The 11,543-nt window shown below is 42.0% G+C and overlaps 1 protein-coding gene across 1 annotated transcript in view; it reads left to right on the top strand.

The window, feature by feature from the left end:
* Nucleotides 1-1,267: 1,267 nt before the first annotated feature.
* cntn2 (contactin 2) overlaps nucleotides 1,268-11,543 on the top strand; it is a 66,444-nt gene continuing 56,168 nt past the window's right edge. The window contains exon 1 of the mRNA XM_061726546.1: nucleotides 1,268-1,375. The gene's annotated coding sequence lies outside the window, so the exon portion shown is untranslated. The remainder of the gene's footprint in view (nucleotides 1,376-11,543) is intronic.

The raw sequence follows: 11,543 nt of genomic DNA, 5'->3' as shown, positions 1-11,543 counted from the left end.
ATACATTTGATTATGGAGATCTCCTTTATACGTATGCCCCTGCAACACCGTGTATCACGGTGCCTTAAGGTTTGTTACTGGATGTAAAGCCCTTACTCATCACTGCACTCTATATGCCCCAGTGGAATGGCCATCATTCGCAGCACGGCGCTTTATTCATTGGCATATTTTTATTTACAAAGCTATCCTGGGCCTGCTCCCCCACTATTTATGTAACTATTTCTCCAAATCCCAGAGCAACTACCACCTACGTTCCAACGAGTTTTATTTACTAAATGTGCCTAAAGTTAACTCAGAACTCGGTAAGAACTGTTTTAAGTACGCTGCACCTGTTGCCTGGAATGCACTGCAAAAAACTCTAAAGCTAAAGGATCATCAACCTTGGAGATCTGAAAACTCGTGTTAGAGAAATTGGAGCAAATTCATATCGTACTTGTTTCTGTTTTTAACGTGAATCCAGAGCCTTAGCCCTGTTGCTTCCTCCTTGAAATGTATTTTATGTGTGTTGTCATTTCTATGCTTGTAATTGTTGTTTTGTTGTGTGACTTGTGTCTGTAATTGTAACTTCTTTTATGCTGCTGTCTTGGCCAGGCTTCCCTTGGAAAAGAGGTAATTGTGTCTCAACGGGGCCGACCTGGTTAAATAAAGGCTAAATAAAAAATAAAAAATAAACCAAACATATATAGAAAAATTTGATTCCAGGGGATTGATCACAGACAGAATTATAGATCAGTTTAAAACATGTTATACCTGGTACATTCAGTAACTCAGTGGTTTGGAGGGTTTTTCTATTTTTAGAATATTGGATTGTTACAATGTATTGTTTAAATCCATTTTTAAAGGTTTTAAAGATGGAATGTGATTAGAGAATTTACATTTGTGAATATGAAATTTTGCAAATAACAGAATTAAATTGATGATGTAAAATGTATTTGCTTTGCTAGAGGAGTAAGAAAAGAATCCAAACAATAAACTTTCATAAGAGAGGGAGAAATCAGAGTCAGTATACGTGAAATTAGTGACAGATATCTTGAGATGGACAAGAGCAGAATAAATGACATAAGTGTTTCCAGCTCCAGGAGGAGGAGAGATGGATGTGGATGAGAGGGAGGAGACGGGGCGGGGCTAGGTGGTTAGGGGCGGTGTCAGGGCGGATAAGGGGCGGGGCTAGGGCTGGTCGGGGCGGGGCTAAGAGGTTAGGGCGGGGTTAGGGGCGGGGTTATAGCGGGTAAGGGGCGGGGCTTGTTCAACTCAGCATCACCGTCTGGAGGAAGAAGAAAGAGAAGCAGAGATCTCTCCTTCATCCCTCCATCCTCTCCTCCATCACCGGATCTTCTAGGAGCCGCTGCGCGTGCCCGCTGCGCGTCCCCGCCAGGTGAGACCTGTTTATCTGGTTCTGGAAGGATCTGGTCCTGGTCCAGGTCCGGATCTGGTCCGGGTCTGGTCCAGATCCTCGTGCGTGTTGGTTCCGTTATTCTAGTCAGTCTCAGCAGGCGCGTGCACGTGACGCAGCGCTTCGGGGTTTGGAGCGTCGGTATGCGCGTGCGCGCGGCGGGAGTAACCAGATCAATAATCAATAACATGATTGTGATTGTGATCAGACTCGGGTTCCTGCTGACGTCACGTGTGTTTGCGGGTGCAGCATCAGTGCGCCTGCGCGGCGTGACCAGCTGGTCTGGTAAACAGATCAATAATTTGGTCTGTTTGGGTAACGTATTGCGTCACGCATCGCGTCACTTCCTGGTGTTTGCGGTCTGTGCTGCTGCCGTTTCACGGCGTTGCAGGCTCAGATCTCTCCCGACTTTTTATCTAAAACTTAGACTGTTTTCTGGTAAAATAGCACTATATCTGGTACATTACTGTCTTTATTTCAACACTCGCTCATTTTCTCTTCCGTAACTTTCACTGTCACCAATCACCGATACATTTTCTGTCCGTTAGCCTCCGTTAGCATCTTAGCATGGCCGCTCCGGCTCCCACCGCTTCACCTCTTTCCTGCTCAGTGTGTGAAATGTTTAGTTATTCCTCTGCCTCCTTTAGTGAAGACGGTAAGTGCTTAAAGTGTAGTTTATTTGCAGGGCTGGAGGCGAGGCTCAGTCAGTTAGAGGTCCGGTTCGGCCAACTAAACCATAGTCCGAGAGCCTCCTCAGCTAACCAGGCTAAGCTAGCGGCGGACCGGCCCGTAGCAGCTGAGCGTAACCGCTCCCCTGCAGCTCCCGAGCAGCCGGCCAGGCAGGGCAGCTGGGTGACGGTTCGGAGGAAGACTAGTCTTAAAGGGCTCACGGAACACCACCACCCGCTTCATGTGTCTAACAGATTTTCCCCACTTAGCGACACATCTGTTGAGAAACCGACCCTGGTGATTGGAGACTCCATAGTCAGACATGTGAAGCCGACTCCAGAGACCTTAGTTAGGTGCATCCCGGGGGCCAGAGCGGGCGACATAGAAGCAAATTTGAAGCTACTGGCAAAGGGTAATCGTAAATATGGTAAAGTTATCATCAATGTCGGAGCTAATGACTCCCGTCTTCGCCAGTCGGAAGTAACCAGAATGAATATTGTCTCGGTGTGTAACTTCGCCAAAACCATGTCAGACTCCGTAGGTTTTTCTGGCCCCCTCCCCAATCTGACCAGCGATGACATGTTTAGTCGCATGCTCTCGCTCCGCCGCTGGTTGTCTCAGTGGTGTTCAGAAAACGACGTGGACTTTATTGACAACTGGGAGACATTCTGGGGAAAGCCCGGTCTGATTAGAAGGGACGGCATTCATCCCACCCGGGATGGTGCAGCTCTTATGTCTAGAAATCTGGCCAATGTTATTAGACACTCCCCCTGACAATGCAGGGTCCAGGCCAGGATGCAGAGCTGTAGTTTAACAGGGCTGGAGGCGAGGCTTAGTCAGTTAGAGGTCCGGTTTGGCCAACTAGACCATAGTCCGATAGAATCCTCTGCGGACCGGCCCGTAGCAGCTGAGCGTAACCGCTCCCCTGCAGCTCCCCGGCAGCCGGCCAGGCAGGGCAGCTGGGTGACGGTTCGGAGGAAGGGTAGTCTTAAAGGGCTCAGCGACACATCTGTTGCTTCTCAAGGACCAACGCCTGCCAACAAAACTGTAGGATTGCATTATGTAATTAGCGACTCTAAAACTGTAGGATTACATGATATTGGCGACTCTGGCCAGGTGCCTAGCAAAATAGAAGTGGTTGCAGTTCCCCGCCCTCCAAAAGTTCACCAGGTGCAGCGTTATAGAGGCGTTAACCAAGATAACCTTGTAAAAATTAAAACCAATGCACATTTGGTACCAATTACAGACCGAAAAATTAGATGCGGACTACTAAATATACGATCATTAAGCTCTAAGTCTCTGTTAGTAAATGATATAATTACAGAGAGCAGGAGTGATATTTTCTGCTTAACAGAAACATGGTTACAGGAGGAAGAGTATGTTAGTTTGAATGAATCAACTCCGCCCGGCTACTTTAATCATCACATTCCTAGAAGCACGGGCCGAGGCGGAGGAGTCGCAGCAATTTATAACTCCGGTCTCCAAACAAAAATTGAACCCAAGTGCAACTATAATACATTTGAAAGCCTCATGCTTGGTCTGAAATTTCCGAGCCGGAAATCAGAGAAGCCAGTTGTGTTAGTGGTAGTGTACCGGCCCCCTGCTGGTGCGTATCTGGAGTTTTTGTCTGAATTTTCAGATTTCCTTTCTGGATTATTGATCAGCACAGATAAATTCATCATAGTGGGTGATTTTAACATTCATATGGATGTTGAAAGCGATAATCTTAAATTAGCCTTCGATTCTCTTCTAGAATCAATGGGTATCTCACAAAAAGTGGATAAACCGACGCACTGTTTTAATCATACTCTCGATCTCGTTCTCACCTACGGTGTTGAAACTGATGGTCTGTTGGTGTCACCTGTAAACTCCCTTTTATCCGACCATTACTTAATAACGTTTGAATTTAATTTTGTTGATGTTGAAGTGCAAAATAGGAGGTATTATTTTAGCAGATGTTTGTCTGATGAAGTTATTGTTAAATTTAGGGAGGCCATTGCTTATCTTACGACAGTGCGAAATAGTGATGTAGTCGAGGCCAGTGACCTGGGTTCTACCTCTGCAGATGTTGATTTCCTTGCTAGTAACACTGCTGATTTGTTGCATTCAGCTTTAGATGAAGTTGCTCCTTTGAAAAGGAGGGTTTCTAGCCACAGGAGCTTAACTCCCTGGTACAATTCAGATATCCGCATGTTGAAACAAAACGTGCGTAAAATGGAAAGGAAGTGGTACTCTTGTAGGTCTGTAGACTCTCATCGTGAATGGAAAGATATTCTAATAGTATATAAAAAAGCCATTCGCAAAGCCAGAACAGCTTATTATTCAACGCTGATAGAGGATAACAAAAGTAACCCACGTTTTCTGTTCAGCACTGTAGCCAGGCTGACAAAGAGTCACAACTCTGTGGAGCCGTGCATTCCTGCAGCTCTCAGTAGTGAGGACTTTATGGGCTTCTTCAACAGTAAAATCGCGAGAATTAGAGAAGAAATCAACCAGCCGGTTGTAGGTGTTTCTTCAGCTTTAGCGACTTCCCTAGGCTCTGACTTGTCTCTAGACTGTTTTGATCCTATAGACCTCCCTGAGCTGACTTCACTCGTTAATAGAGCTAAGTCAACCACATGTATGTTAGACCCCATCCCGACTCGTCTATTCAAACATGTTTTTTCTCTTATTGGTACGACAATACTGGACCAAATTAACCTATCCCTAAGTTTAGGATATGTACCACAGGTTTTCAAAGTCGCAGTAATTAAACCTTTACTTAAAAAACCTTCTCTTGACCCAGACACCTTAGCTAATTATAGACCAATTTCCAACCTTCCATTTGTGTCTAAAATTCTGGAAAAGGCAGTTTCAAGCCAGTTATGTGACTATTTGTATAGAAATGATCTGTTTGAAGTCTTTCAGTCAGGGTTCAGAATGCATCATAGCACAGAGACAGCACTTGTTCGAGTCACGAATGACCTCCTTATGGCCTCAGATAAGGGATTAGTGTCCATACTGGTTCTACTGGACCTCAGTGCTGCTTTTGACACTATAGATCATGGCATTTTACTGCACAGGTTAGAGCATGTTGTTGGGATTAAAGGGACAGCTCTATGTTGGTTTAAATCATACCTATCTGACAGGTTCCAGTTTGTTCATGTACATGAGGTTTCTTCAGAACAGTCAAGGGTCTGTTATGGTGTTCCGCAGGGTTCAGTGCTAGGGCCAATCTTGTTTAGTTTATACATGCAGCCGTTGGGAAGTATAATCCAGAATCACGGCATACACTTTCATTGTTATGCTGATGATACGCAGCTCTATTTGTCTATGAAGCCGGATGAAACAGAACCGTTAGTTAAACTTCAGGCATGTCTTAGGGACATCAAGGACTGGATGTCCAGAAATTTCCTGCTTCTAAATTCAGATAAAACAGAGGTTATCATTCTTGGTCCAGAGCATCTTAGGAAGGGATTAGATGGTGTTGCGATGGCTTCCAGTGCAACTGTGAGAAATCTTGGTGTTATTTTCGATCAGGATTTGTCGTTTAAACCATATGTCAATCAGGTTTGTAAAATAGCCTTTTTCCATCTCCGTAATATTGCAAAGATTAGGAAAATCCTCTCACAGAGTGATGCAGAAAAACTAGTTCATGCGTTTGTATCTTCTAGACTAGATTACTGTAATGTGTTGTTAGCAGGATGTCCAAGTAATTTGCTGAATAGGCTCCAGCTGATCCAAAATGCAGCAGCACGAGTACTGACAGGAATTAGCAGGAGAGACCACGTCTCTCCAGTGTTAGCGTCGCTCCATTGGTTACCCGTAAAATTCAGAATCCAATTTAAAATTTTATTACTTGCGTATAAAGCCCAAAACGGCTTAGCTCCGCATTATTTGCAAGACCTGATAGTGCCTTATGTTCCTGTCAGAGCTCTCCGTTCTCAGAGTGCAGGTTTACTCGTAGTTCCTAGAGTATCTAAATGTAGATTTGGAGGGCGGGCGTTCTGCTATCAGGCACCATTACTTTGGAACCAACTTCCAATCTGGGTTAAGGAGGCTGACACCACCTCCACCTTTAAAACTAAACTTAAAACCTTTCTGTTTAGTAAAGCCTATAGTTAGTGTTTAGTAAACCTCTAGCTGGTGTTGGTAAATCTCTAGGTAGTGTAAACTTTAGTGTGTCAGAGTCGCTCCTGTAGTTTCTTGTGCTGGCCCCCCCTTCTCCTCCCTTTTCTCTCTTTTGTCCATGTTGCAGCATCCTTTGCCGGACACCGGAACCTGCAGGTGGTCGTGGGTGGCTTGTAGCTTGCATTACGGAGCACAAGTCTTTCCCTGACCCTGCACCCCAACCTGGGACTTGCTGATTGGGCCGGAGCTTCGGGAGCTGTGTGCTGGCCTGCGGTCCCCACCCCTGGTCATCCCGTTGCTGCCCCCCCCTTCTCCTCCCTTTTCTCTCTTTTGTCCTGCAGGTGGCCGTGGGTGGCTTGTAGCTTGCATTACGGAGCACAAGTCTTTTCCTGACCCTGCACCCCAACCTGGGACTTGCTGATTGGGCCGGAGCTTCGGGAGCTGTGTGCTGGCCTGCGGTCCCCACCCCCGGTCATCCCGTTGCTGCTTCCACCTGCCTGCTGTGCTGTTGCCGTCCCTGACCCACCAGTCTGGCCCTCGGCAGGAGGGTCCCCCCTGATGAGCCTGGTCCTGCTCAAGGTTTCTTCCCTCCTAAAGGGGAGTTTTTCCTTGCCACTGTTTGGCTTAAGGTTTTTCTCCCACTAGGGGAGTTTTTTACCTGCCATTGTTTATGTAATATCTGCTCGGGGGTCATGTTCTGGGTATGGGTCTCTGTAAAGCGTCTAGAGACAACTCTGTTGTATTAGACGCTATATAAATAAAATTGAATTGAAATTGAATTAATCAATGATCAATAATCAATAACATGATTGGGATTGTTGGTTCCTGCTGACGTCACGAGGTTCAGTTAAAATAAATAATGAATCAAATTCCACGTCTTATCTGAGCTGAATATAATAATAAACCTGAAATCAAAACCTCCCGAAGCATTATTATTCATTGACTGAATATTATTGATCAGACTGTATAACCAGGCTGATCTCAGTAGCCAGTGGACAATAAGATGACAATAAGATGACAATAATATGACAATAAGATGACAATAAGATGACAATAATATGACAATAACAGGTGCAATAATATAAGATGTGCAATATCTGCCAATCTGTCAGTTACCTCACAACACTCCACCTGCTTTTCCTGCACTGTTTCTTCTTTCAACCAACTGTATATACTGTTCATATTCTGTGGTTATACATATTATATATGTATCTTTTTGTATTTTTTATATATTTTTTATTTCTGACTTTTCAGTCTTTTTACCCCTCCCCTCCATGTGTGTGTTAAGTTACTGCTGACAACAAATAACTTTCCCCACTGAGGGAGAAAATAAAGGATATCTTATAATATCTTATCTTAATTATTTATTTCCGCTCTCTCTACAGTAAACAGGTAAACAGGTAATTAGACAATGACAGCTCTTATTAACATTTATACGTGTTTTAAACCTAAATGTGCAGCAGAATGATGTGATTATTATGATTATTATGATTATGAAGGTGGATCAATAATTCTGATCATCTTCCTCCTCCAGAACCTTTTACATGAAAATCTGTTTCTGCTCCTTTATCCTGTTTTAATGTTTGGTGTATAAATAACTAATGACAATAATAATGTTAGACAAATAAAACCTCAAATATCTCTGGTCAGGAATCTCATTTAAATGGTTTAAATAGTTAATGTAATTACATGAAGTTATTTAAATGGTTAATGTAATTACATGAATATAATTTAAATGGTTAATGTAATTACATGAATATAATTTAAATGGTTAATGTAATTACATGAATATAATTTAAATAGTTAATGTAATTACATGAAGTTATTTAAATGGTTAATGTAATTACATGAAGTTATTTAAATAGTTAATGTAATTACATGAAGTTATTTAAATGGTTAATGTAATTACATGAATATAATTTAAATGGTTAATGTAATTACATGAATATAATTTAAATGGTTAATGTAATTACATGAATATAATTTAAATAGTTAATGTAATTACATGAAGTTATTTAAATGGTTAATGTAATTACATGAATATAATTTAAATAGTTAATGTAATTACATGAAGTTATTTAAATGGTTAATGTAATTACATGAAGTTATTTAAATAGTTAATGTAATTACATGAAGTTATTTTTTTTTTTTTAATATTTTATTTATAGTTTTTAACATTTTATCCAAGGAACAACCCACAACATGAAAGCAAACAATAAACATCAAAACAGGAAAAAAGAAAAAACTACAAAAAATAAAAATAAAAATTAATTAATAACAAAATAAAAATAACCAAATAAAAAGGGGGCTGCCAGACAAGTGACCACAGAGAAAACACACACCAAAACAAGTCTATTGCGAATGGAAAAGAGTTAGATATCATGTCCCGCACTGAGCCAGAAAAGGACCCCAGACTCTCTCAAATCTATTTGGCCTGTCCGAGCCATGCAAGCGCAGTCTCTCCATCTGAATAGCTGACAGCATTTCAGTGAGCCATTGGGTATAGGTGGGTGGGGTGGCAGACTTCCAGTTCAATAAAATGCACTTTTTAGCCACGACCATCCCAAGTTGCAGAGCAAGCTGTGTTTCCTGTGGTAGAACAGACGTCTCAGTGGAGCATCCAAAGATGGCCAGTTCCTGGTTGGGCTGAATGAGTCCAGAGTAAGCCTTTGACAGCAGGTCAAATATGGCTAACCAAAAATTGTACAATTTAGGACAGAACCAAAACAGATGCGCTAGTGAACCCTCAGCAACATGGCACTTATCACACATAGGAGACACAGATGGGAAAATATGATTTAGTTTTGTTTTGGAGTAATGCAATCTGTGAAGTACTTTATACTGAATTAACCTGTAGCGTGGGTTAACAGAACAACAGTGTATCTGAGACAGTGCTTCCTCCCAAAGTTCTGCTGATATTTCAGAGCTTAAATCTTTGGCCCAAGCTTCCCTGATAAAATCGGAAGAAACCGGATTAGTAAAGCAACTTACAAATTTGGACATCAACTTTTTGGAGTCCGGGGAGAGAAGAAGGGTCTCAAGAAAGGGATGGGTGATGGGAGTAGCAACAAAGTGTGTCCAGTTCTCCTTAACATAGTTTCTAACTTGGAGATAGCGGAAGAAGTGAGAGTTTGGAAGACTAAATTTTTTGCTCAACTGAGCAAATGATGCTAGTTGACCGCTAATGTACAAATCTGAAAAGGTTTTAATTCCCCTCTCTCTCCATATTGTGAATACCCCATCCAACCGAGCAGGTAAGAAAGAGTGATTTTGACATATGGGCGCATGTATGGAGGCACTGGGAACCTGGCAAGCCACTTTTATTTGTTTTAAGATTTGCAAGGAGTTCTTCACGGTGAAGTTATTTCGAATTAATTTGGCTACTGGGGCAGACTCAGAAAACAAAAGAGCAGGAAGTGAAGACGTTGTAACTACAGCAGCTTCCAGTTGTAACCACGATGGACTCTCCTCCATTTCATCACTTCCATTTTTCCAGTAGGTAAGAGCCCTGGAGTTGGCTGCCCAATAGTAATGTTTAAAAACAGGCAATCCCAGACCACCATTTCTGGAGGATTTTTGAAGGTGAACCCTGGATATCCTGTGTGACTTGTAGCCCCATACAAAAGGTAGTATTATAGAGTCAAGCTTCTTAAAGAAAGATGCATTTAAATATATAGGCAGGTTCTGAAAAAGGTATAAAAACCTGGGCAGACTCACCATCTTGATTGCATTTACCCGACCTATCATAGATAGGGGGAGTATTCTCCAAGACTCAATATTATGTTTGAGTTTTTCTACTAATTCAGAAAAGTTAAATTCGAAAAGATGCTTAGGATTTTTTGTCAGTTTAAGGCCTAAATAGGTGAAGAACTCCTTTGTCACTCTAAAAGGCAAATTTGTCAGGAAGTCGTCAGTAATTTGATCCGTTAAAGGCATGAACTCGCATTTTTTCCAGTTTATAGTGTAGCCAGAAATATTTCCGAAGGAAGTTATGTATTCCAGTAGGAAGGGTATGGAGACCGTTGGGTCAGCTAAACAGACCAAAAGGTCGTCCGCATACAGAGTTACACGGGTCTCAGAATTACCTGATCTAATACCTTTAATGTGTGGATGTGCCCTAAGGCCAATAGCCAGGGGCTCCAGCGCTATATCAAACAACAGGGGGGACAATGGGTCCCCCTGACGGACTCCACGTTGCAGGGTAAATGGACCAGATCTGTCGCCATTAGTTAGAATGGAAGACTTCGGATTGCTATATAATATTTTTACCCATTCTATAAAAGTGTTGCCAAATTCAAATTTCTTCAGCGTTGCAAATAAATAAGGCCACTCAATCATATCAAATGCTTTATGAGCGTCTAAGGACAATATAGCTGCTCTATCATCCTTACCATAATCCGCATACATGACGTTAAGAATTTTACGAACATTACAGAAGGAGTACCTGCCAGGTATGAATCCTGTTTGGTCCGGGTGAATGATACTTGCTACATTTTTACCAAGCCGATTTGCCAGAACTTTTGTAATTATCTTCAAATCATAATTTAGTAGGGCAATAGGCCTGTAACTACCTGGGTCTGTTTCGTCCTTGTCCTTTTTTAATAAAACACAAATATTTGCTTCACTGAGTGAAGGTGGAAGCTGTTTGTTTTTAAACGTGTTTCGAATCATTCTTAACAAATAAGGTGCAAGGACCCCTTGAAAGGCTTTGTAAAACTCTGGTCCGTACCCATCAGGGCCCGCAGCTTTGCCAGTCGGAAATGCTCTAATAGCATCCTGTACCTCAGAGAGAGAGAAGTCCGAGTCCAGACTCTCCCTAAAAACAGCATCCAACTTTGGGAAGTGAAGCGAGTCACAAAACCGATCAAAATCTTCCTGCGTGGCTGTTGATTTGGAAGTGTAAATATCTGAGTAAAACTCTTTGAAACGTTTATTGATATCCTTTAAATCTGTAAGCATCTCTCCAGATCCAGATCCTATTTTATGAATAGCCCGCTTTGCCTGTTCTCCTTTTAACTGCCTTGCCAGTAATTTCTGTGGCTTATCACCAAGCTCAAAATGCCTCCGTTTGAGTTTCAATAGTAAATTGCTTATTTGCCCCCCCAAAACGGCATTATACTCATATTTCAACTTGAGAATTGTGTTGTAATCAGATTGTAATAGTGAATTTCGATAAACCTGTTCAGCAGTTTGTAACTCTCTTTCAATCTCTTCCAGTCTGACTCGCTTAGTCTTTTTCAGTATTGCTTCATAAGAGATAATCTGCCCTCTGATGAACGCCTTGAGGGTTTCCCACAATATGGTGTCATTCACCTCTCCATTGTCATTGGTCTCAAGGAACTGCGTTAGGTGTTTAGTAATGTATGTTTTA

Source organism: Cololabis saira, chromosome 8, assembly GCF_033807715.1.
Source record: "Cololabis saira isolate AMF1-May2022 chromosome 8, fColSai1.1, whole genome shotgun sequence".
Taxonomy (NCBI): Eukaryota; Metazoa; Chordata; class Actinopteri; order Beloniformes; family Belonidae; genus Cololabis; species Cololabis saira.
The sequence above is the reverse complement of the archived record's forward strand: the minus strand, read 5'-3'. Positions and strand labels throughout refer to the sequence as shown.